Genomic DNA, 22,893 nt, shown 5'->3' with positions numbered 1-22,893 from the left:
AACGTTTCAGAAATGAGTCAGAGAGCCTTAAGCTTTCTGGCTAAGGGGAACCTGATCGCCTTGAAACTCGGTCTGACAGAGGGAAGCACTAAAAATCACACTATACTTCAGTAGTCATGTACATTTGTGAGACTTGGACCGTTAAGAAGGCTGAGTGCCAAAGAATTAATGCCTTAGAATAGTGGTGCTGAAGAGACTCTTGTGAGTTCCTTGGACAGCAAGGAGATCAAACCAGTTAATCATAAAGAAAATCAATCATGAATATTCATTGGAAGGACTGATGCTGAAACTTCAATACTTTGGCTGCCTGATGTAAAGAACAGGCTCACTCAAAAAGCCCCTGATGCTGGGAAAGACTGAGGGCAGGAGGAAAAGAAGGGGCCACAGAGGATGAGATGTCTGGATAGCATTATCAACTCAATGGTCAGGAATTTGAGCAAACTCAGGAAGATAGTGAAAGACAGGGCAGCCTGGTATGCTTCTGTCCATGGGCTCACAGACATAACTTAGCGACTGAGCAATGTCATCAAAAATACATTGTATTTATTCTTTTCATAATTTTTAAGAATTAAAAAGTTCTATCAGTTCAGTTCAGTTGCTCAGTCATGTCCGACTATTTGTGACCCCATGAATCGCAGCACACCAGGGCTCCCTGTCCATCACCAAATCCCAGAGTCCACCCAAACCCATGTCCATTGAGTTGGTGATGCCATCCAACCATCTCATCTTCTGTCATCCACATTCCTCCTGCCCTCAATCCTTCCCTGCATCAGGGTCTTTTCAAATGACTCAGCTCTTCACATCAGGTGGCCAAAGTATTGGAGTTTCTGCTTCAACATCAGTCCTTCCAATGAACACCCAGGACTGATCTCTTTTAGGTTGGAATGGTTGGATCTCCTTGCAGTCCAAGGGACTCTCAAGAGTCTTCTCCAACAGTGCAGTTCAAAAGCATCAATTCTTTGGTGCTCAGCTTTCTTTATAGTTCAACTATCACATCCATACATCACTACTGGAAAAAGCATAGCCTTGACTAGACGGACCTTTGTTGACAAAATAATGTCTCTGCTTTTTAATATGCTGTCAGGGTTGGTCATAACTTTCCTTCCAAGGAGTAAGCGTCTTTTAATTTCATGGCTGCAATCACCATCTGCAGTGATTTTGGAGCCCAGAAAAATAAAGTCAGCCACTGTTTCCACATCTATTTGCCATGAAGTGCTGGGACCAGATGCCATGATCTTAGTTCTGAATGTTGAGCCTTAAGCCAACTTTTTCACTTTCCACTTTCACTTTCCTCAAGAGGCTCTTTAGTTCTTCTTCAGTTTCTGCCATAAGGGTGGTCTCATCTGCATATCTGAGGTTATTAATATTTCTCCCGGCAATCTTGATTTTTCTGTGTTCACAATTTAATGTACCTATCAACACCATCTACATCTTTTTCATCAGATCCAATATAACCTCTGTACCCATTAGGTCATAATCCACCTTCTCCGTTGCCTCCTCGCTTTGGTAATTTCTATTTCCAACTTCCATGAGTTAGCCTATTCTGTGTACCTTAAACCAGTGGAATCATATAATATTTGTCTTTCTGTGTCTGCCGTATTTCGCTAACTATAATAAATTTTTGTGTTAAATCGTCCACCCATTTTGTAGCATATTTCAATCTTTAATTCGTTTTTATGGCAGGATAGTATTCCATTCTGAGTACATATCACATTTCATTTATCCGTTCATTACATGGTGGTCTTTGGGTTGTTTCTAGTATTTAAGTACTAATAATACACTGTGAACATTAGTGTGCAGATTTCTGTACGGTCCTATAATTTAAATGTGCATATTTAAAATATCACTGAATATAACAATACAAAGTGTGAATGTTAGGTGAACTAATATGTTAGATTTTGAATTACTAAAAATATATTTTCTCACTAATTGTAAAAAAATGTACCACACATATGTTATCTGTGAGTAGAATTTGATAACTGAAACTGAAGTGATATGATATTGGAATTTTCTGTATAATCCATACAACTTTTATGTCAATGTAATCCTGCTTTAAATAAAGTCTAATAATTTAAAGATATCTTGAAACATGACTTCAGGGGGGAACACATCACACCTAGTGTTAAAAAATTAGCTAATGTCCAAACCATAGCTAGAGACCATCTTCACTTTTAAGCATGAACCAAATGCTGAATTTAGAATGCATCTTTCCTTTCATACTTAAAGCAGTACCAACTGATATAGTTTCAATTTGAACACATGAAATAAAAGAACATTGCTTAGTATTTCTGTTTGTTTTCTTAAACTTGAAGCCCTGAACATACTACAATAATCATTCTTGAATGAATTTAATGAGAAAATTTCCACAGTACCTTCAGTTGAGTCAGTTGTAGGGTGCACCCTATTATGTGGCCAACAAACTCTCTTCATCCAGCTGGTTCTTGATGCTCTTGACATTTGAGGGATGTTTCTTCTCGCCTTCTGGGTGAGACGTACTGTGAAATGCATTATAATGGTGAGAGCTGTCGACATCTTGCCGGCAGAGGACCACCCGGGAGCTAATAATAAGTGATCCATAATTCAATCCTCTGGTCCCCTTCCTCACCGGATGCCTAGCAAGGCTTCCTGAATTCAAAGTGGACTTAGGAAGATCTGCAGTTTGATGTGCACTGAAAACATCCAACAGACTGGCTGTGTGTGCAAATATCTCTATTTAACTGAGACCTAGAGGCTCAGCAGAGCATGGTGACCATGCCTGATGGACTGGATTCAAATCACATTTAGGAGAAGCAGGTACTTGGGAAAGACATATGGATCCCTCTTTGCCTCAGTTCCCTGTCCTGAGTTGGAGACATGTTAACATGGCGTATTTTTAGTATTATGAGGCCAAGAATGATTAATAGACAAATAAATAAATAGAAAAGTAAAGGACTGGTGCTTCATAATTTCTCAGTAAGTGTTCAACCTTGAATGATGGCAAGAATAAGATGGACCTTCAGTAGTGGTTGAAAGCAGAGAGGACATTTTGATGGCTCCAATAAGTGGAGATGGAAGCTTATTCTTCAGCTTTTTCACCAAAACAAGTTTTTAGAGCACATGGAAAGTATCTATTATCACCTCCTCGGACACTCAGCCCTGTTCAAGAGGAAGAGTGGACAAAGTGTGGGCTGTAATCTATATGTTACATTAGATGGTGTTGAAATTTAGAGAGATGAAGTGATTTTCCAAGGGTCACACAATAATAAATAGTGAATCTGGGGCAGGATTGTAGATGGTTCCCTGAGGACACAGATGCCTGCACCCCTGAGACCTGTGCTAAAACCCCTTACCCAGGACCTCAACCCTACCTCCAACTCAAATTATCCTGCCCCTAGTTTTCTGTGGATAAGAGCTGATGCCCTGAAGAAGATGCCTCAGCCTTAAAAAGAGCTCAAATCCTCCTTCTACCACTCATCTCTATATCTCAGTTCCTGATCCAAAATACAAGTTTCCTCTGAGCAAAGCCCCTCAGAAAGACCACAGGATTCCAAGTCTGTCCATCCTCCAAAGCTTCTTCACACACTCAACCATCTCACGAGCAGCCTTCCCAAAGCCCAGTTCACCTTGCTAAGTGACCAGTGGTCTGTTTGGCCAACAAGTTGGCTCAGAGCTCAGAACCGTCTAAACCAAAGGCCACATGATGGTTCTACCAAGAATTAACTTCCCTTTAACTTGAGCAAGTCTGGATGAGCAGTTAATGTGAGTTAACTTGGGAGGTGGGCATCTGTGCTGGCCTTTGGTGGCTTAACTAAGTCTGAGATGCTCAAAGTATCACAGCTGATCTGAACACTTATTTGAGCAGCCTGGACCAAGTGCCAGCTAAGAATGAGCAGGAGTTCAATCTTTCCCCACTAAAATTCTGACTCTATCAACTTCTCATCATGCTCTAGACCCTGTAGTGGAAGACAACAGTGCCCCATATTCTTTTTGAAAATCATCTCCATCCTCACAGCCTGGAGACTCTAACCCTAGATTCTCCTTGAGGATCAACAGACAAGCTCTCCTTCCCTCAGTGACCAAATGTTATTCCTACCAACCCAATAGCACTATGCCATCTCACTAAACTCCTTGGCAACAGACAAACAATAATCCAGCCCACATCCACCCATGGGAATCCCACCAGTAAATTCCAGTTTCTTTCCTTTTTAAGTCTTTAGATTTACACTGCTAGTGTTTGTAGATTTGGGCAGCAGCATTTGAGAACAGTTAAGATGTAATTCCCTTTACTATAATGTCCGATGTTGGGGAGACATCATGGTTCTCCTCTGTTAGTTCTTTCCATCTGTTTCTGGTGTACAAAACTGGCATTGGGAAATTGGAAATCTAGGAAGATATTTAAGGCAGCCAGCTGACAGGAGAATCAAAATATAATTTAAGGAATAATACAAAACTATAAAACACAGTTATAACTCTGTACATAAATTAGAGTGATGGAAAAGAAAAATAATTTAAAAAGATGAGGAAAATTCATCAGTAAAGATTAACCAGCCCATTTGAAGGAGCAGCCTTCAGAGGATCAGTGGGAACTTACCTCCCAAACAATTCAGGTTACCCATTTCTCTTTGCCACCATACATGAAGCTCTCAGCTCGAAAACACACTGAATGCAGAATGTGTATCACCACATTACCATGGCGACCACACATCACAGAACCTTCAGAATTAACTGAACTCTGCACAGGATGAGTCCAACTGCCACTGTCCAACTCCTACTGTCATTTTATGGACAAGTTTGGCTTTTCAGAGTAAACATTTTGTTTCAAAAATTGAATCTCAGGCTCACACATTCCTCTCTGATTATGAAAATAATTTATATGAATTAAAATGTTCTGTCCCCAAGTATAGCTGATAGTGAACATTTTGAGGTGAGGAGGGACAAATCTAACACATTGAGAATAAAAAGAAATTCTATTATTGATTGGAATATCATCTTGATACTGATCACAAGTTTGTGCTCCTGAAACAGTGAGGAGAGAAAGCCTTACTGCAGGGCCACACAAGGAGAAAAGACAGACAAACAAAAAAAGCTGAGCACCCAGAAAACTTTCAGCAAAGCACTTTTCTAGGAAAGCTGAGGGAGTGGCCTGGTTACTTCTGGGGTCAGAGTCTTTGCTCTTGAGGTCAGGTCACGGTCAGGTCATGATGTTCTTGTGGTGGTGGTGGTGGTTTAGTCACTGAGTCAAGTCCGACTCTTGCGGGCCCATGGACTATACCCTGCCGGGCTCCTTTGTCTATGGGATTCTCCAGGTAAGAATACTGGAGTGGCTTGCCATTTCCTTCTCCAGGGGACCTTCCCAACCCAAGAATCAAACCCTGGTCCCCTGCACTGCAGACAGGTTCTTTACCGATGGAGCCAAGAGGGAAGCCCTAATGTTTCTGTAAACCTCCCCCCTAAACAAATGCTACTCTCAGTTCTGAAAAGAAAGCATCAGGTCCCAGGCACCACCCTCTACCTCTGGGGTCCAGGCCCAGGCCAGGAGGAGCGGGTCCTGGGCGTGCAGGGCATCCGGCACCCAGTCAGGGTCCTATGTCCAGTGCCTGGCCCTGGCTGAGGGGGCAGGTCTCAGTGGGCAGCACCTCAGAGCCAAGTCCCAGAACCCATCCAACTTTCATCTCTCTGGGTCCTAGCGTCTAGGACCCAGCCGGGCTCAGGCTGCTCATTTAAGCTGCAGAGACACACTTGTAGCAATTTCCAACTGGGTTAATCTTTAGTTCACAACAATTCCTCTCTTTGAAAGAAGTCTCAACCACAGAGGCAAGCCTGAAATGATGTGTAAGATCCCTGCACACCAACCTAACCTCCTGCCACCTCCTGGGGGTGGACAACCAATCAATGCTGGACCAAGTGTGGAAACGTGAATGGAGAAAAGGAGCTGGGAAACTCTTTCCTTAGTAGCCAGGGTCATATCCTCCAGCTGCCCAGGGCTCTGGGGACCATGCCCAGATCGTCCTCTACAGCTTATAGGTCATGGAGGCAGGGACTGGGGAAAGGTTCACTGCTTTGTGTTGGGAAGAACCCCTGGAGAAGGGAAAGGCTACCCAATCCAGCATTCTGGCCTGGAGAATGCCATGGACTGTATAGTCCATGGGGTCGCAAAGAGTCAGACACTACTGAGCGACTTTCACTTTCACTTCAGCTGCTTTGTGGCCTGGATCTGGCCTGTGGGCACCCATGGGAAGGGCTCTGGGACTCTGTGGGACACAGTCCCCAAACTGTCCTGGGCCCCCATCTCACCCATCTGCCCTGAGGCCTGAGGGCCTGGATAGCGCATGGAGAGGCCTCTGTCCCAGACTCATCAAACTCTGGTGAGGACTGCTGACAGGTTTCCTGTTGGTGGAGCATGACCTCTAACCCTAGGCTAAGGGTCCCACTGAAGGTCTTACAATATTGACTGTGCACCCACCCCACCCTTAGTACAGTCTCCTCCACCCATTTCTACTCCTTCTGAGTCCCCAGACTTTCCTAGAAGAAACAAAGCCTAAGATTTAATCTTATAAACAAAATTAAGTTTCACACCTAATGTATCCACTTGTACTCTTTATTTGGATCCCTGTAAATTCTTCTCACAAAAATGAACGTTTTTGTCGTGTGTTGCAAGCATGTTTTCAATTTATCACTATCTTTAATTTTTTTTTTAATTTTTGTTTATTTGTTTTTGTCTATGCTAGATCTTCCTTGTCATGCTTGTCTTCTCTCTAGCTGTCCTGAGTAGGGACTTCTCTCTTGTTGTGGAGCACAGGCTCTAGGTGCACAGGCTTCAGTAGCTGTAACTCGCAGGCTCTAGGGCCCTGGGTCAGTAGCTGTGGTGCACGGGCCAGTTGCTCAGCGGCATGTGGGATCTTCCTAGACCAGGGATCAGATCCATGTCCTCTGCACTGGCAGGCAGATTCTGAACCCCTGGGCCACAAAGGAAGTCCCATCACTGTCTTTTTACTATGGTTACTTTTACTTATATCATGCAGACATTTATTTTCAAAAACATCAGTAATTTAAATATTTTTGTTATTTTGGTTGTGAGAAGGAAAAGGGGAAGGATGTTATGACTAATATTTTTATTAAGGGCCAAGTACTCCTTTAAAAATATTTTAATAAATAGGAAAATAACAGCAGGTGTTTAAAGACAACTTTTCTATTAAACAATTCTAAATATTTCTAAAGATGTTTGTCAAAATGGACTAATTAATTTTTTAGGGTAATGATAGAAAATTTCCCCCAGAAATGATATAGAGTAGAAATATCCTGATGAAGTCATAAATGGAACTGAGTGTTTTGTAAAGCACATGTGATAATTTATGTCTCAAAAACCTGAAAACATTTTGGAAGCGATAATGATGGTATATCAATGATTAAGTCATTTTAACAAATTTCATTTACAATGTGTCTATTCATCAGATAATGAACTTGCAGTTGTTTTCTGAGAAAAGAGGGGCACGTTCAATTCATGTTAGTTAAAGAACTTTAAAAGAATTTGTGATTAAATTTGTTATGTCCTATTAATGATTTCAATGGTGGAGAATTCACTGAGTTTTAATACAGCTCCAATTTGCCAAGTATATTTGTATTTCTTTGACCAAGCAACATATTGGACTTTTTGAACATTTTCCTACAGTTGATTCAAGAACTATTTATAAAAGTTGGTGAATATTTCTAATAATTAAACAGGATAAATTATGTAAAACAAGGAAATGGGACCAACTTAGAGAATATCACTCTGTTAAGTGCATAGTACCTCGAACATCCTAACTAAATTCTGCTGACTATAAGTAGTGTGAGCTATTATTGTTATGGACTAAATCTCTGTGTCCCCACATAAATTTATATGTTGAAACCCTAACCTCCAATGAGATGGTCCCAGGAGGTGGGGCCTTTGGGAGGTAATTACATCATGAGGGTGGAGTCCCCATGACATTATCATCTTTCTAAAAAGAGGAATAAAGCTCATCCTTTCTTTCTGCCACATGAAGATAAATGAGAAGGTGGCAAAATCTAAGTAAGACACATTCACCAGAACCTGACTGTGCTGAATCCTGACCTTGACTCGCAACCTTTAGACTATGAGAAACAAATAATTATTGTATAAGCACCCTCATCCAAGGTATTCTGTTACTGCACCCCTAACTGACTGAAGCACCTATCATTATGGGTTTTGAGAGTAAGATTTTTCTTTAGCTATTTAGTTAATAGAAAGGAGCCACAGATCCTTCCAAAAACATTGCACTGGAAAGAGTTAAATAGGCAAGGAAAACTTTATTCAAGACATTGTGATAAAGGTCAAGACTACTGGAAGGAGAAAGATTGAACTCAACTCCCCTGAAACAAGTGACTGGGATAGGGGGATTTGTAAACCCTGAGTGAGCTAATGAGAACATAACACAGGCCCTCAGCCTCAAGGTTCCCATCTGTGCTTAGTCATTGGCACTTGTGGAAATGAAGCTTCCGCCTTTCTACACAGACTGGGATAAAGGGACCCATTTTTCAGATGATCACTTTTAGGAAGGCGGGCTCAAAGGTTCTCGAAAAAGACATTCCTGGGTTGTAAAATGTTCACATATCATCATGGTAGAGAAGGAATTGACACACCTTCTGAAGTAGATGGTCAAAGAACAAGGAGATCAAGAAAAAGTGTCTGGAATAAATTGGGAGATTGGGATTTATATTTATACACTTATATACAAAGTAGACAACTAATAAGGCTCTAGTATACAACACAGGGAACTCTATTCAATACTCTATGTCCTGTGCTTAGTCAATCAGTCGTGCCCAAATCTTTGTGACCCCATTGACTGTAATCCATCAGGCTCCTCTGTCAATACTCTATAATTGATATATATATATATATATATATATATATATATATAGAGAGAGAGAGAGAGAGAGAGAGAGAGAGAGAGAGAGAGAGTCGAAAATGAGTGTATATATGTAACTGATTCACTTTGCTGTGCAGCAAAAATTAACACAACATTGTAAAGCAACTGTACTCCAAGACAAATTAGTTTTTAAAAATGTCTGAAGTTTATACAAACTGTGGGGACTCTTAAGGCCCTTTTCGTAAAGTCCTAGTTCTTGCTTATTTACTCTTGATAGAAAGGCAAAAATAAACAAAAGAAAATCTTTTGATCTGGTAGACATGCACTGCTAATCATTTTACATTGTGGTTTATTCATGAAGAAACTCTGAATAAACGAAGCAGTAAAAATAATCCCTCATCATTCTTGATAATATCTTTTATTAATACATACTTTACAATTCTACATTTTAATGAAGGACAAATACGATAATGACAACAAATCAAAGCTTTTGGATGTTTTGCTCAATGATATGAGAGTATATATTATAATGACTAATCTTGTAATGGTAACAGTGTGAGGGGCTAGAAGTCATGCCAGGCTGCTATCAGCTTGGGATCCCCCTGAGACATCCAGACCCCTGAACACATACAGGTATGTGCTTATTCCTATTTGCAAGCGTATTAGCCAGAGTAAAATTGAAGAAAACTTATTAAAATACAGTTTCTTGTTGTTCAGCCACTAAGTCATGTCGGACTCTTTGTGACTCCATGGACTGCAACACGCGAGATTTCCTAGTCCTTCACTTATTATAGTATTTGTATCATAATTAAATCCATTAGTGAGTACCTGGCATCACATATTTCTCATTGAAAATATTTCCTATGTAATACAATCTGCTGGATGTAAGAGTGTAATTAAATAAGTCTTGATCTTACTTTTAAAACTAAAACCATCACTCTGTGACACTGCTGTTGTTGTTCAGTCACTAAGTCATGTCCAGTTCTTTACAACCCTATGGACTGCAGTATGCCCAACTTCCCTGTCCTTCATTATTTCCTGGAGTTTGCTAAAATTCATGTCCATTGAGTCAGTGATGCTAACTAACTACCTCTAACTACCTCATCATTTCCTGCCCTCTTCTCCTTTTGTCTTCAATCTTTACCAGCATCAGGGACTTTTCCAATGAGTCTGATCTTCAGAACAGGTGGGTAAAATATTGGCACTTCAACTTCAGTCATTCCAATGAGTATTTGACATTGATTTCCTTTAAGAGTGACTGGCTTGATCCCCTTGCAGTCAAACGGACTCTCAAGAGTCTTCTCCAACACCACAGTTCAAAAGCATCAGTTCTTTTGCACTCAGCCTTCTTTATAGTCCAACTCTTCCATTTGTACAACTACTGGAACAACCATACGACCTAGGACCTTTGTCAGCAAAGGGATGTCTCTGCTTTTTAATATGCTGTCTAGGTTGGTCATAACTTGCCTTCCAAGGAGTAGGCGTCTTTTAATTTCATGGCTGCAATCACCATCTGCAGTAATTTTGGAGCCCCCAAAACAAAGTCAGCCACTTTTTCCACTGTTTCCCCATCTATTCACCATGAAGTTGAAAGGCTGTTGCTGAACCATGCAAAGACCTCTGGATTCTTGGTCTCTGGAGGAGAAGAATTCAATCCGGGGCCAGAGAAGAGGCTTGATTGCTCAGAGCTTTTGTGAAATAAAGTTTTATTAAAGTATAAAGGAGATAGAGAAAACTTCTGACATAGGCATCAGAAGGGGGCAGAAAGAGTACCCCCCTGCTAGTGTTAGCCATGGAGTTATATACTCGGTAATTAGTTATTACAGTGAATCAAAAGAATGTCTGGAGGTTGTAAAGACCTCACTAGACCTACTCCCATATTTACACCTTAAGATAAGAGGATTAGCCAGAAGCTTTTTTTCCAGAGACTGTCCTCAAACAGAATACATTATTGTTATATAATCCTAAGGAATGTAGAAGGACACAAAAGTTTGTCCTTTCTTCCTCATTGAGAATTCCAGACCCCTCTTTCCTTGGGAACCCCTGGACTTCTTATCAACCTGCCTAGAAAATGACTCTCTCAAAGTGATGGGACCGGATGCCATGATCTTCATTTTCTGAATGTTGAGCTTTAAACCAACTTTTTCACTCTCCTCTTTCACTTTCATCAAGAGGCTCTTTAGTTCTTCTTCACTTTCTGACATAAGGGTGGTGTCACCTGCATATCTGAGGTTATTGATATTTCTCCTGACAATCTTGATTCCAGCTTGTGCTTCCTCCAGCCCAGCATTTCTCATGATGTGCTGTGCATATAAGTTAAATAAGCAGGGTGACAATATACAACCTTGACGTACTTTTTTTCCTATTTGGAACCAGTCTCTTGTTCCATGTCCAGTTCTCACTGTTGCTTCCTGAGGTGCATATAGGTTTCTCAAGAGGCAGATCAGGTGGTCTGGTATTCCCATCTCTTGAAGAATTTCTCAGTTTATTGTGATCCACACAGTCAAAGGCTTTGGCATAGTCAATAAAGCAGACACAGATTTTTTTTTGGAACTCTCTTACTTTTTGGATGATCCAGCAGATGTTGGCAGTTTGATCTCTGATTCCTCTGCCTTTTCTAAAACCAACTTGAACATCTGGAAGTTCACAGTTCATGTATTGCTGAAGCCTCACTTGGAGAATTTTGGGCATTACAGAGTTAAGTAAGTCAGAAAGAGAAAAAAACAAGTGTTGCATGTATAAGGGATATAGGAAATGGTACTAATGTATGTCTTTGCAGGCAGGAATAGAGATTCAGGCATAGAGAAGAGACTTCTGGACACAGAGCGTGCAGGAGAAGACAGGATGAACTGAGAGCATAGCATTGAAATATATACATTACCATATGTAAAATAGATAGCTAATGTTTACTTTATGTATAACACAAGGAGCACAAACTGGTGCTCTTTGACAACCTAGATGGGTGGCATGGGATGGGAGGTGGGAGGAGGATTTAGGAAGGAGGGGACATATGTATACTTATGGCTGATTCATGTTGATGTATGGCAGAAACCACACAACACTGTAACACAATTATCCTCCAAATAAAAATGAATAATTTGCTTTAAAAAGTCCCTTTTAAAATTGAATGAAAAAATATACTTATGAATAAACCTGACTAAGGAGGCAAAAGAACTATATGCTGACAAATACTAAACATGGATAAAGGAAATTTAAGATGATACAAAGAAATGGAATGATACCCATGATATTTGATTGGAAGAATTAATATTGTTAAAATGCCCACACTACAGAAAGCAATCCACAGATCTAATGCAATCTCTGTCAAGTCAACTATGACATTTTTCACAGAACTGAAACAAATATCTCAAAATTTATTAAAAAAAAAACAACAAAAAAAAACATCAAAGCAATCCTAAGGTAAATGATCAAAGCAGGAGCCATAACCTTCACAGGCTTCAGACAATGCTACAAAACTGTGGTAATCAGAACAGAATGGTATTGGCACAAAAACAGACATGTGGATCAATGGAACAGAAATAACCCCACATATCTATGGTCTATTAATCTTCAACAAATGAGGCAAGAATACACAACGGAGAAAAGATAGTCTCATCCACAAATGCTTTTGGGAAAGCTGGAAAGTCACATGTAAATTGATGAAGTTAGAGTACACCCTCACACCATACATAAAAGTAAATTGAAAATGGCTTAAAGTTTTAAATATAAGACATGACATGACAGAACTAGAAGAGAATATAGCAAAACATTCTCTGACATAAATCACAGCAATATTTTCATGTATCAGTCTCCCAAGGCAATAGATATAAAAGTGAAAATAAAAAAGGAACATAATGAAACTCATAAGCTTTTCCACAGCAAAGGAAACCAGAAACAAAATGAAAAATAATCTACAGAATGGGAGGAAACATTTGCAAATGGTGTGAATAACAAAGGATTAATCTCCAAAATATACAAACAGCTCATACAACTCAATAACAACAACAGCAGCAAAAAAAAAAACGCAACCAAAAACTGAGCAGAAGACCTAAATAAACATCTTTCCAAAGAAAACACAGAGCTCATAAGCATATAAAATGATGTTCAACATCACTAATAATGAGAAATGCAAGTCAAAACTACAGCGATGTACCACCTCACAATAGTCAGAATGGTTATCATTAAAATGTCAATTACAAATGCTGCGGAGGGCATTAAGAAAATGTAACACCCCCCACCCCATACTGTTAATGGGACTATAAATTGGTGAAGCCATTATGGAAAAAAGTAGTTACTTTAAAAACTAAAAATAGGACTACTATGTTGCTATTGTTCATTTACTTAGTCATGTCCAACTCTTTGGACACCTTGGACTATATAGCACTCGAGTTCCTTGTTCTTCACTATCTCCTAGAGTTTGCTCAAACTCATGTTCATTGAGTCGATGATGCCATCAAACCATCTCATCCTCTGTTATCCCCTTCTTCTCCTGCCTTTAATCTTTGCCAGCACAAAGGTCTTTCCAAATGAGTCAGTTCTTTGAATCAGGTGGCCAAATTATTGAAACTTCAGCTTCAGCCATCAGTCCTTCCAATGAATATTCAGAGTGGATTGACTGGTTTGATCTTTGAACTGTTCAAGGGACTCTCAAGCGTCTTCTCCAACACCACAGTTCAAAAGCATCAACTCTTTGGTGTTCAGCCTTCTTTACAGTTGAACTCTCACATCCACACATGACTACTGGAAAACCATAGCCTTCACTATACGGAGCTTGGTTGGTAAAGTGATGTCTCTGCTTTTCAATACACTGTCATAGCTTTTTTTTCAAGGAGCAAGTGTCTTAATTTCATGGCTGCAGTCACTGTCTGCAGTCATTTTGGAGCCCTCCAAAAAGCAGAGACATTACTTTGCCAACAAAGGTCTGTCTAGTCAAGGCTATGGTTTTTCCAGTGGTCATGTATGGATGTAAGAGTTGGACTGTGAAGAAAGCTGAGCACTGAAGAAATGATGCTTTTGAACTGTGGTGTTGGAGAAGACTCCTGAGAGTCCCTTGGACTGCAAGGAGATTCAAACAGTCCATTCTAAAGGAGATCAGCCCTGGGTGTTTTTCGGAAGGAATGATGCTAAAGCTGAAACTCCAGTACTTTGGCCACCTCATGCGAAGAGTTGACTCATTGGAAAAGACTCTGATGCTGGGAGGGACTGGGGGCAGGAGGAGAAGGGGATGACAGAGGCTGAGATGGCTGGATGGGATCACCGACTCGATGGACGTGAGTCTGAGTGAACTCCGGGAGTTGGTGATGGACAGGGAGGCCTGGTGTGCTGCGATTCATGGGGTTGCAATGAGTTGCGCACAAGTGAGCGACTGAACTGAACTGAAAATAAAGTCTCATTGCTTCCATTGGTTCCCCATCTACTTCTTATGGAGTGATGGGACCAGATACCATTCAATTCAGTTCAGTTTAGACACTCAGTCGTGTCTGACTCTTTGCTACCCCATGGACTGCAGCACACCAGGCCTCCCTGTCCATCACCAACTCCAAGAGTTTACTTAAACTTATGCCCATTGAGTCAGTGATGCCTTCCAACCATCTCTTCTTCAGTTGGCCCCTTCTCCTCCCACCCTCAGTCTTTCCCAGTATCAGGGTCTTTTCAAGTGAGTCAGCTTTTCGCATCAGGTGGCCAAAGTAATGGAGTTTCAGCTTCAACATCAGTCCTTCCAATGAATATTCAGGACTGATTTATTTTAGGATGGACTGGTTGGATCTCCTTGCACTCCAAGGGACTCTCAAGAGTCTTCTCCAACACCACAGTTCAAAAGCATCAATTTTTTAGTGCTCAGCTTTCCTTAGAGTCAAACTCTCACATCCATACATGACTACTAGAAAAACCATAGCCTTGACTAGACGGACCTTTGTTGGCATAGTAATGTCTCTGCTTTTTAATATGCTGTCTAGGTTGCTCATTATCTTAATGATATCAGATACCATGATCTTAATTTCTTCAATGCTTAGGTTGAAGCTAGCATTTTTGTTTTGTTTTTTTTTACTCTCCTCTTTCACCTTTAGTTCCTTTTTGATTTCTGCCATGACAGTGCTGTTTCAGTATAAATTACTAGGCAGTCAGTGTAAAACTCTGAAACCTCAGCCTTGTTTTCACTAAATATCCTGCTCCATTGTCCTGGATTCCTGGAATGTGTCTTTAGTCTGATCAATTATCAGCACTCAGTTCCAAAGAAGAGCAGCAATTGCATTCTGTTCCATATGCTTGAGGGTGAAACAATGGTGATCATTAATCTTAAGACCATACATCTGGCCCATGGTAAAATGGACAGAGGGCGTGAAAAAGGGAAGTGACTTAATCCAAGGATCAAAAGAAGTCATAAAAATGATGTTAAGTATCTTGACCTTTAAATTTAATATTTAGAAATAATGTGATTGAAAGGAAGGGTATAAAAACCACCTTGGGGTGATTCTTTACCCCCTCTCTATGCTAAGTGTCTATGCTGAAAGCTTTGCACTTTCCTTCTCTTTAATAAATCTTATTCAGTTACTACCATGTACATTTGCATGTTCATGGATTCCATTCTTTGGCTGCGTGGACAAGAACTCGGATTCCTGTCTCATCTTTTGGGGGCTTGTCTGGAAAGCCTGAATGCCTACTCAAGGTAAGCACAGACATTCACTCTCAAATCTGTCATTCACTTCTCATTATCTAATCTAGCTGCACGGTCTCTTGAGCCACTCTATTTCACAAGCCTGCCTGAGTTCCAAAGGCAGACAGCATTAGTATACAGTAGCATCGGGTCTCGGTACTAGCCAGCAGATTGACCTGGGGTGCTGAGCAAAATCTCTGCTAGGCTGCTGCCTCAGTGAGAACCGCAGGACATCTACCATTTCTCTTTCCTAACATTTAGAGGTTATGAGATTTTTCACTTAAGGTAGGATCATTTCGGAGTGTGTGTAACTACTACTAACCTTGTGCACTACATAGCTTGCTTTAGGGGAACTCCAGTTCAGGCACACTCATTGTTCAAGAGCACAGCAAGTCCACCAACTTAGGCTCTCACTCTATATCTATCTCTAGGTGGAAAGGAAGATAGAGACAGGAAGAGGACAACAGTCCAGGGTAACTGGATAATGATGCTCAAGACCAGGTGCACTCCAAAGTTGAGGGAAGCATACTTTATTGGTGTTTCTTTGCCCCCACTGTGCAAGGTGGGGACACCCTCTATCAGAAGAACCAGAGAAAAGACGAAGAGCACTGGATGCTGGTCTTCTGTCTTTCAGATGGGAGCCACCTCTTTGTGCCCTATGCCCAGCTCAAAGCAGATGCCTTTGGCAAGTATACTGAAGAACTAGAAGAAGTTTGACCCTTAGACCTTGTTAAAGAAGAGTATGATCTTTTTCTGCACCAAGGCATAGCTTCAATAGGATCTATCTGATGGTGAAAAATGACCCCCTGAGGGCTCATTTGATTATAATACCATCCTCCAACTAGAAATCTTTTGTAGTCAAGAAGGAAAATGGTTAGAAGTGCCATATATACAGGTTTTGTCTTGAGAGAGAAAACCCTCTTATCCAGGAGTTGTGGGCTTCCTACTTCCATGCTGCCTATAACTTCCTCCAAGTCCTCAGGTCCAAACTGTCACCCTTAACCAGAGCTGCCCAAACCTAGCCTGCAGGAGCTTCCACAATCTCCGGTAATGCCTTGGGCACCAGCAGCAGCTCCTACCCCAGTGGCTCCTAACCCAACACTGGTGACCTCTATGCTATATCCTCCCCTCCTTCCATTACAAGAAGCTCCTAATGGGGACTTGGGAGCCACAGGAGTCCATGTTCCTTTCCCCCTCTGAGATTTAAGGCAAATTAAATTAGACCTAGGAAGCTTTACTGAAGATCTTGAAAATTATATAAGTGTTTTCCAGGGTCTAAAGCAATATTTGAAATGGCATGGAAAGATATTGTGCTAATCCTGACTAGCACCCTTACTGACAATGAAAGAAGTAGTAATTAAAAATGCCCAGGGATGGGGAGATGAATGGTATGCTATTGGCATGCAGTGGAGACCTGACAGTGAATCAGCCTGGTTACCTACAGGGCTTCAGGCAGTGCCCATAGCTGATCCTAATTGGGCACATGACAAAGACAGTGATGACTGGAAGAGAGTTCACTTTATCACTTGCATTAAGGAAGGCTTAAAAAAATCACAAGCTAAGCCCTTAGACTACTCCAAACTATCTAGAGTGACTCAGGAAAAGGAAGAAATTCACACAGCTTTTCTGGAAAGGCTCAGGGAGGCACTAAGAAAGCACACTAATTTGGACCCAGATGCCCCAAACTTATTCTTTTTTTTTCTTTTCTTTTTTATTTTATTATTATTATTTTTACTTTACAATATTGTATTAGTTTTGCCATACATCAACATGCATCTGCCACAGATGTACACGTGTTCCCCATCCTGAACCCCCCTCCCAGCTCCCTCCCCATACCATTCCTCTGGGTTATCCCAGTGCACCAGCCCCAAGCTTCCTATATCCTGCATGGAACCTGGACTGGCGATTCGTTTCTTATATGATATTATACATGTTTTAATGCCATTCTCCCAAATCATCCCTCTCTCCCTCTCCCACAGAGTCCAAAAGACTGTTCAATACATCTGTGTCTCTTTTGCTGTCTCACATACAGGGTTGTCATTGCCATCTTTCTAAATTCCATATATATGCATTAATATACTATATTTGTCTTTTTCTTTCTGGTTTACTTCACTCTGTATAATAGGCTACAGTTTAATCCACTTCATTAGAACTGATTCAAATGTATTCTTTTTAATGGCTGAGTAATACTCCATTGTGTACATGTACCACAGCTTTCTTATTCTTAAAGAGAAATTTATTAATCAGTTGGCTCCAGATACTCAGAGGAAACTCCTAAAACTGGCCTTTCCAGGTCCTCCTCACCATTCTATGCAAAACAAAGAACTCTGACCTGAAGAAAAAAAATGGACAATAAGGTTGATCACACCCAGCTTCTAACTGGTCCCAGCTGGTCTCCAGAATTCCTTGCCCCAGCCGTTTAAGAAATAACTACTCTGAAGACTTCCCTGGCTTCCCTGTGGCTCAGACGGTAAAGCGTCTGCCTACAATGCAGAAGACCCGGGTTCAATCCCTGGGTCAGGAAGATCTCCTGGAGAAGGAAATGGCAACCCACTCCAGTATTCTTGCCTGGAAAATCCCATTGACAGAGAAGCCTGGTAGGGCTACAGTCCATGGGGTCACAAAGAGCTGGACATGACTGAGAGACTTCACTCACTCCAAACAACCTTGGAGAAGAACAGGCCCCCTTAACAGTAGATGTCCACATATATGCCTATATATACTTACTCTTTTCTTGGGTTAGCGCAGCAGGTCATTAATCTGATGCTGCCCCTTCTTGCCTCATTAAAGGTGAATCCGTTCCATAAAGTGCCGGTCTCCTTCTTTTTCTGAACCTCGCCTCCTCTAACTCCCTTGCCCTACACTGGTAAGAGCTGCCACATCAGTATTCTTAAACAGAAATCAGGAAGAACCTAAAGAAAAATGGAATAGAGATAAGAGAAAGGCCAAAGCTCTCATTATGGCCCTAAAGGGAATTGACTTTAGGGCTACAAAGGTGGGAGGACACAAGCAAAAACGTGAAGTCTTTTTCTGTTGTGGCAAGGATGGACACTTTAAGGGACAATGTCCCCAAGGCAAGCAGAGGCCACCACCAAGGCTTTGCCCCACTTGCAAGGGAGATCACTGGAAGAGTAATATCCCCAGGGACGTAGGTTTCAGGGGTCAGAAACTCAGACACAAGATCAAGATTCACGGGGCCCAGGGCTTCCCACTTTGGCTTCTGTCCTCATTACCACACAGGAGCCTCAGGTGTCTCTAACTAGAAGAGGCCATCCTGTTAAATTCCTACTGGATACAGGAGCCACTTTCTCAACCCTCCTGTGTAATCCGGGTCCTCCTTCTACTAAGTCAGCTACTAAAGGTGGCATTTCTGGAAAGCCAATTACAAAATTCTTTACACAACAGTTGACTTGTATCTGGGATTCTCTTTTTTCTCATGTGTATATGTGCACGTGCTCAGTCGTGTCCACCTCTCTGACTCTCCGACCCCTTGGACTGCAGCCTGCCAGACTCCTCTGTTCAAGGAATTTTCCAGGCAAGAATACAGGAGGGGGTTGCCATTTCCTCCTCCAGGGCATCTCCCCCACTCAGGGATTGAACTTGCATCTTTTGCAACTGCCTGCATTAGCAGGCTGATTCTTTTCTACTGCGCCACCTGGGAATCCCAAGTGAGCACAGGGCGCCTGGCGTGCTGGGCATGGGGTGAAGGGCAGTGGCAGCGAAACTCCACGAGGTGAAGAATGGGGAGGGCGATCATCTGAGGCCAGGTGATCCGCTCCTCCCATGGGGAGGCCGAAGGATCCCCCACGCTCCATCCACTAGGGATGCAGCATCCTTCCCCAAAGTTCTGATGGGGAGACCCTCCTCTAAGGCCCGGGCGCCGGAAGTGGGGCTAAGGACACCAGTGGTCACATCAGGGATGGCCATGGCACCCTCACTTCCAACCACCCACGGGTGGCGGTATAGGCATGGTAGCAAGGCGGTGACCTACGAACACTTGGACGAGCGCACGGCAGGGGGCATCACGCTGGGGGGCTCAGGCGCTCTTCCTGGTCCAGCACGCAACAACATCAGTGGACAGAAGGAGGCAAAGGGCAAAGGAGACGGGGCAAGGCAGGCCGGGAAAGCGAGACGCACCAGGGCGCAGCCCCAGGGATCAGAGGACAGGATGGACGAGGCACCAATGGAATGCTGCCACGTAGGCCCACGTGGCATAAACGTGGCAGAGGCATAGAACCGACAGTGGAGGTGCGGTGGCCGCCAGCTACTGCGAGGGGCCCAGAAGCCATTCTGAATGACCCGGAAGAGAAGCTGCTTCTGCGTCATGCCACGGAATCTCACCCAAGAAGCCTCCAGTGCAGGAGCGGTCCCCTGGCACCCAGGATGTCTATTGCCCTTCCTGGCCCCCATGGCGCCCCCCTATCGGGGATTGCGCCAACCACCGCCAACACCCAGAGCCACAACTGGCCCAGGAGAGCACTCTCCCGCTGTGTACCGGTGCCTCCACGGCCCTCACGTGCAACTTGCTGTGCCCAGCTTCCCCCCTCGGGGACCGAGAGCACTTCTGTGCCAGGAGACACCACCAGCCATGGAGGCCAGGGAAGGACACCATATGAGGCGAGACGGGTTAGGTCCTAAACAGGGTAAGGGGGCACTGGGCGGTCACCTGTGTGGGGCGGGCCGGGAGCCAGGAAAAGCTGGAAGTGACTGGGAAGAGCAATAAACACGCACGGGGGGGCCGGGGCACAGGGGCACGTGCGCTGTCTGGTGATCAGAAAGACTGAGTCACGACAGCCCACCTAGTTTTCAAGTAGGAATATTGCTATTTTTAAACAAAAACATTTCCACACCTGTTAAAAGATTTTGAGAGGCAGGTTGGAACCACTCACCCTTATATATACTATCAGCTGACTGAGTAGAATGATTTGAATTTGTTTCATGAATATAAAGATATTTTGCTGCATTGTTTTCCAAAGGTATACTACAGATTTACACTCCAAATAGTAATATAAATGAATTTCAGGTGTTTAACACACTCATCACCTTTTGGTAATTTATTTTCTTTTTTGTTTTATTCATCCTGTTGAGTATGTAATGGGTCCTAATTTTATTGAATACATATTTTTCCTGATAACTAATGATATTATGCAAGTAAGCTTTTGGGTCATCCCTTTCTTTTGCCAAACTTTTTTTGGGTTATTTGCCATATTAGTACATTAAACTTCTTTATAATTGGGACTATGCGTCTTTTCTTAGAATAACATATATTTCAAATAAGTTTCTTCATACTTTGGCCTGTGTATTTACTCATAAAATGCATTTGGTAAGCAGAAGTTCTTATTCATAATATACTTCAGTTCCTTTTATTTTCCTGTGTAGTTATTACATTTCAAATCCTGGATAAAAAATAATTCCTACTACAAGATTTTGAAAATGTTTCCTTATGCTTTATCTTCTAAGAGACAATTCTATTTTTATTTGCACTTATATCTATAATCTATCTAGAATATATTTATGTGTTTAGGGTGAGGTTGCTGTTGTTGTTTAGTCACTAAGTCCAACTCTTTGTGACCCCATGGCCTATAGCCCTCCAACCTCCTCTGTCCATGTAATTTTCCAGGCAAGAATACTGGAATGGGTTGCCATTTCCTCCTCCAAGGGATCTTCCCAACCCAGGAATAGAACCTGTGTCCCCTGTCTCCTGCTTGGCAGGTGGATCATTACCACTGAGCCACCTGGGAAGCCCTTAGTATGAGGTAGGTGGTTACATTATTATTATTTTTTCTGTGTACTTATTTAAACAAACTCATTCAATTTCTTAAAAATAGTACAATTTCCTCTCACTTCACTGCAGTGGAACATTTCTTACACATAACATAACTTTGTAAAGTATTAATATATGTTTGTCTGTCTTCTGTTTTACTGGCCATTTTTTTTCTTCCTATTTTTACACTAATGCTTCACAATCTTATTTATCAATGGTTTATAAGATCCTTGATATCTGGTGGTAAATGATGATGATACCAGCAATTGATATACCAGGCTCCTGTGTCCCTGGGATTCTCCAGGCAAAAACACTGGAGTGGGTTGCCATTTCCTTCTCTAATGCATGAAAGTGAAAAGTGAAAGTGAAGTCACTCAGTTGTGTCTAACTCTTAGCCACCCCATGAACTGCAACCTACCAGGCTCCTCCGTCCATGGGATTTTCCAGGCAAGAGTCTTGGAGTGGGGTGCCATTGCCTTCTCCGAAAATTGTGTTTACTAATCTTTATAATAAAGAAATTACTTAATCAGATGGTTGTATTGATGGCTATGATGATGTATGTTAATATTTTTCAAAATACAATATTCTCTGAAAATGTATGTATGTATATACACTCTTGAGAGTCCCTTGAGCTCTCAAGATCTTGAGAGTTCAAGGAGATCCAACTAGTCCATCCTAAAGGAAATCAGCCCTGAATATTCTTTGGAAGGACTGATGCTGAGGCTGAAGCTCTAATACTTTGGCCAGCTGATGCGGAGCACCGACTAATTGGAAAAGGCCCTGCTATTGGGAAGGATGGAAAGCAGGAGGAGAAGGGGACAAAAGCGGATGAGATGGTAGGATGGCATCACTGACTCGATGGACATGTGTTTGAGGAAGCTCCAGGAGTTGGTCATGGACAGGGAAGCCTCATGTGCTGCACTCCATGGGATTACAAGGAGTTAGACATGACAGACAGAGAAGGCAATGGCACCCCACTCCAGTACTCTTGCCTGGAAAATCCCATGGATGGAGGAGCCTGGTAGGCTGCAGTCCATGGGGTCACTAAGAGTCTGACATGACTGAGCGACTTCACTTTCACTTTTCACTTTCATGCATTGGAGAAGGAAATGGCAACCCACTCCAGTGTTCTTGCCTGGAGAATCCCAGGGACCAGGAAGTCTGCTGGGCTGCCATCTATGGGGTCGCACAGAGTCGGACACGACTGAAGCAACTTAGCAGCAGTACCAGCAAACATGACAGAACAACTGAACTGAACTGATACATCAGTTCAGTTCAGTTCAGTCACTCAGTCGTGTCTGACTCTTTGCAACCGCATGAACTGCAGCACGCTAGGCCTCCCTGTCCATCACCAACTGCTGGAGGGCACAGGCGCTCTTCCTGGTCCAGCACGCAACAACATCGGTGGACAGGAGGCAAAGGGCAATGGAGCGGTGACCAGGCGGGCTGGGGAAGCGAGACGCACCAGGGCGCAGCCCCAGGGATCAGAGGACAGGACAGACAAGGCACCAATGGAGTGCTGCCACGTAGGCCCACGTGGCAAAGACACAGCAGAGGCACAGAACCGACAGTGGAGGTGGGGTGGCCTCTAGTGACAGCGAAGGGCCCGGAAGCCATTCAAAATGACC

At 42.4% G+C, this 22,893-nt stretch overlaps 1 protein-coding gene across 8 annotated transcripts in view; it reads right to left on the bottom strand.

The window, feature by feature from the left end:
* IPMK (inositol polyphosphate multikinase) overlaps window positions 1-22,893 on the bottom strand; it is a 116,464-nt gene that overhangs the window by 7,616 nt on the left and 85,955 nt on the right. For 3 of the 8 annotated variants that reach the window (XR_006640525.1, XR_006640520.1, XR_006640522.1), the window contains one exon: window positions 18,229-18,413. The exons of 2 other annotated variants lie outside the window; for them this stretch is intronic. The gene's annotated coding sequence lies outside the window, so the exon portion shown is untranslated. Of the gene's footprint in view, window positions 1-1,276; window positions 2,496-18,228; window positions 18,414-22,893 lie in introns of those variants that run through there. 3 more of the 8 variants (XR_006640527.1, XR_006640528.1, XR_006640521.1) reach the window with 2 other exon arrangements.

The sequence above is a fragment of the Bubalus bubalis genome, chromosome 23, assembly GCF_019923935.1.
Source record: "Bubalus bubalis isolate 160015118507 breed Murrah chromosome 23, NDDB_SH_1, whole genome shotgun sequence".
In the NCBI taxonomy this organism is placed as follows: Eukaryota; Metazoa; Chordata; class Mammalia; order Artiodactyla; family Bovidae; genus Bubalus; species Bubalus bubalis.
This window is presented reverse-complemented; position numbering and strand designations above follow the sequence as displayed.